The sequence below is a fragment of the Suncus etruscus genome, chromosome 4 (assembly GCF_024139225.1).
Source record: "Suncus etruscus isolate mSunEtr1 chromosome 4, mSunEtr1.pri.cur, whole genome shotgun sequence".
Lineage (NCBI taxonomy): Eukaryota > Metazoa > Chordata > Mammalia > Eulipotyphla > Soricidae > Suncus > Suncus etruscus.
In genome coordinates, this window is record NC_064851.1 from 140625196 (window position 1) to 140629568 (window position 4373).

At 38.7% G+C, this 4373-nt stretch overlaps 1 non-coding gene across 1 annotated transcript; it reads right to left on the reverse strand.

The window, feature by feature from the left end:
- Positions 1-3338: 3338 nt before the first annotated feature.
- Positions 3339-3472, reverse strand: LOC126007791 (small nucleolar RNA SNORA51). The gene has a single exon (XR_007495274.1). It is a non-coding gene; the product is annotated as a small nucleolar RNA SNORA51 (small nucleolar RNA).
- Positions 3473-4373: the final 901 nt, after the last annotated feature.

Sequence of the window (4373 nt, forward strand, 5' to 3'; positions counted from 1 at the left end):
GATATGAACCATATGTACACATATTAAATCAATAGAAAACATGTTTAGCCCTTTGCATTATATGGGTATTAGAAAGTATGAGCAAATAAGAAAAATACTTGGGAAAGAAAAAATAGATATACAAATCAAAATCTTACCCTAGAGGAGTTGTCTGCTGAGTTTAGTAGGATAAACTGATAAAGGAAACACAGAAAGGGACCAATAAAATAGCTCATGAGTCGGGGGTATAAACTTTGAATGTACAAATACAAGAGTTCAATTCCTGTTACTGCATGACTTACTACAAGCACTGCCAGGTGGTTTTATTTGTTTGTTTGTTTAATTTGTTAACTTGTTTAATTTGATTGGTGGTACCCATCATTGCTTGTCCTAAGCAGCACTCACTGCATTTTTGAAACTTCCATAAAGAAACCAACACAGTAAAGTAGACTGCTACATAAGATTAACACAAAAATATCTATTGTGAGTTTCTGGCTTCAGGAGATTGCCAGAAACTTTCCTTCCTACCCCTGTCCATTCTGAAACTGTGTGGGGGCACTAGCCCCAAACAAAATGTACAATTATTTGTATATCATTGGGTTTAATCTGTTTGTCGTATACAGAACATCTATATTGTATACTTTCCTTCCAGCCTTGGCTCACCACCCCGTTCGTTTTTAGTCCTTTACTCCCTCACTCCCACTGCCTATTACCCCAAATTTAACCATTTTTACCCTCAGTTCTTGGCTCCCCATGATGCACATAATTATCCCCACCCAAGCTAGCTGCCAACCAGATACCAAAGTGAAAAAATAGAGTCTCCGGCTGAGAAGAAACAAATACTCTGTCCCTACTTTTCTATTCTCAGCAGCCTCATGTCCTCCATCTTCCTTCACTGTGTAACTAACTGTGTTTGCTACAATACTAGGTTTCTAATTAGTTCCCACTCAAAGGCATTTCTCAATATGGAACTGCTGGAAATCATTTTGCAGACTCCAGAACGCCAAATCACAGACCAAACTGGCATCCAGGATTCATCAATCTCCTCCTGACTATTTCTAATAACATAAAAGGGACATGCATATTTCCTTTGAATATCCTAGATATATTCCCTTAACCACTATAACTCTTATTGAACATCCCCTTCCTTATACAGTGACAATTGAGCCCACTGTTTTTTTGTTTGTTTATTTTTCTTTCTTTCTTTGTGATCTGCTCAACAAGGAATTATGGTAGAAGAGTCTTTCGCTTTAGATTTCATGTTAGAACCAAGTTAAGGGGATTGTTGGACTTGTTCCCTCAGCTCCCCAGAGGCACCAACAATACATGGTGGCATTGTTCCTCTTTTGCATAGGCACATTAAAATGGAAAAATACTACATATGCAAACAAGTTATTAACTAATAGAGATAGGAACACAAATTTTGTAATGCAATTAGACCATATACCCTGAACACTGTCATAAGGACTTGGCTCAGGCCTCTGAAGAATGGGCATTGCCCTTACACTCCTGAATCATTGACCATCTACAGAACAAACACAATTGTCTACTACATCACCAGGAGGCAAACCTCTACTAGGGGAGACCCTGCCGCTACCCTGGCATTGACTTTACTCCAACGAATGTTCCCTTGACACCCAGATGACTCAGCAACAGCAGCAATTTGCTTGCAAGGCAGGATGCACTGCATCTGATGGTGAGGTGAAACTGGAGGACGCTCCACATCCTGACTTCGATGAAACACAGAAACCAGAATTCTTCTGGCACAGAAACCAGAATCTTTAACTACAAAAACTGGACAACAACAGCTAATGTGTAAAAAAATGTTGCCGTGACCAAAGAGAATGACTCAGGGGTTGGACAACCTAGTATGCCTGGAGCCCAGATTCGGTTTTATACCAGAGAACTTCAGGGATAAGGTCTCTTTGTATTTAGAACAACGTTTCTTTTTCCATTTTACCCATATTTTGCTGGGCCTATGCAAACAACAACAATTGCCATTCTCACATGGTTATTGCTGTATTTTTTAACTCTTATCCTTTTTTTTAAAAAAAAAAAAGAAGAGCTTACTAAACTTTCTGCTGGTGCTTCACTGAATTCATTGTGAGTCAATAGTTTTCAAAAAAAATATTCTTTCCTTTCTCTTCCATTACTTTAGTTTTCTTTCTTTTTTTTTTTTTCTTTTTTTTTGGGGGGGGGGCACACCCGTTAGATGCTCAGGGGTTACTCCTGGCTACGCGCTAAGAAATTGCCCCTGGCTTGGGAGGACCATATGGGACACCGGGGGATCGAACCGTGGTCCTTTCCTTGGCTAGCGCTTGCAAGGCAGACACCTCACCTTACCTCTAGCACCACCTCGCCGGCCCCACTTTAGTTTTCTTTCAATTTTCTTTTTTTTTAAAAAAAAATGTTGCTTTAGGTCTTCCTAAAAATGTATTGTTATCAGTTATGTCAAATATGTAATGCATATCACTGTCGACTTTCCTTCACCAATGTTCCAGAGGGTATCCCGTGACATCACTCCCTGTCGCCCTGCCTGCTAGCAGAACAGGCCCATTTTTAACTTTGATCATTAAAGTTGGGTTTCATGGTTTTGTTGCTATTGACTCTGGCTTGTATAATTAGTTCTATCATTTTTTAACATCACCAATGCACCTGAGACTTCTTACCCTTGTTCCCCATCCTTTCATATTTGTTTCTCCTCCTCCACTCAATTTCTTTCCTTCATTTGTATATGAATGAAAGAAAAAAATTACGTGCCATTAACACCTGCCCCTCCCATCATCAAACATCTAGGAACCAGATTTTTATAAGGAAGTGAAAATCAAAATCTATCAATCTTAAAATAGAAGAAGGCACAAAAACTGAAAGACATAACAATGGAATGAAAGAATTAATATTTTGGCAGAAGGGTTCAATTCCTAATCCCACATAACCTCCCAAGTCTCAACAGGTGTGCCCATAGAAACGTCCTAATACCTCTCAGGTAACCTTAATGATACCAAGCTCAACATTTTTTTTTAATTTTATTAAAAGTACTAAAGTATTATGCATATCCACTAAAAATCCTTTAGATTTTCAATAATAATCTTGTTTTAGAGTTTTTGTTTTGGGGTCATACCATACTTGAGTGCTACTCCTGGCTTTATGAACTAAATCTCAAAATATTTAGGATAGCAAAATTGAAGTCCTAACTCTAACATGACATCTTTTCTTTTGTTTTATTATGATGTCACACCTGGCAATGCCAGGGATCACTCCCAGCAAGCTGAGGTGACCATATGGATTGCACAGGATAAAACCTGAGTCTGAGGCATGCAAGACACATACCTTACCCACTTTAGCCCTACATCTTTTTTTTTTGTCCCCCCCATTCACAATACAGACCAGGCAAAGGGCCTGGATTGAGGTGTATATGGGGAGCATTTACTGTACCTCCTTTTTCTGTACAGTCAGTGTAAAGAACACAGCCTGTGGTAAGCATTGAGAGGCCTTATCTTTATTTATTTATTTATTTATTTTTGTTTTTGTTTTTGGGCCACACCTGGCGGTGCTCAGGGGTTACTCCTGGCTGTCTGCTCAGAAATAGCTCCTGGCAGGCACGGGGACCATATGGGACACCAGGATTTGAACCAACCACCTTTGGTCCTGGATCTGCTGCTTGCAAGGCAAACGCCGCTGTGCTGTCTCTCAGGCCCTACATATATATATATATATTTATATATATATATATATATATATATATATATATATATATATATATATATAACCTTCACCAGTGCAACATTCCCATCACCAATATCCTAGTGTCCTTCCTCCCTACCCCACACTGGCCTGTACTCTAGACAGGCTTTCTACTTCCCTCATTCAGTCACATTTTGTTATGATATTTCTCAGTTTAATTATTTCTGTGACTGCACTAAACAATCCCTGTGGTGAGCTTCATGTCAGGAGCTGGATCCTCCAGTCCTCTGTTTTGTCTCTGAGAATCATTAAACAAATGTTTTTCATTTTTCTCAAAACCCATAGATGAGTGAGACCATTCTGTTTATCTCTCTCCCTCTGACTTATTTCACTCAGCATAATAGATTCCATATACATTCATGTATAGGAAAATTTCATGCTTCATCTCTTCTGATCGTTGCATAATACTCCATTGTATATATGTACCATAGTTTCTTTAGCCATTCATCTATTGAGGGGCATCTCGGCTGTTTCTAGAGTCTGGCTATTGTAAACAGTGCTGCAATGAATATAGGTGTGAGAAAGGGATTTTTGTATTGTATTTTTGTATTGATTATTTGTATTGTATTTTTATATTGCATTTCCCACTGCTGGTGGAAAAGCCCTACATATTTTAACTTAAATAATTTTCAAGAGCCAACATCGCACTT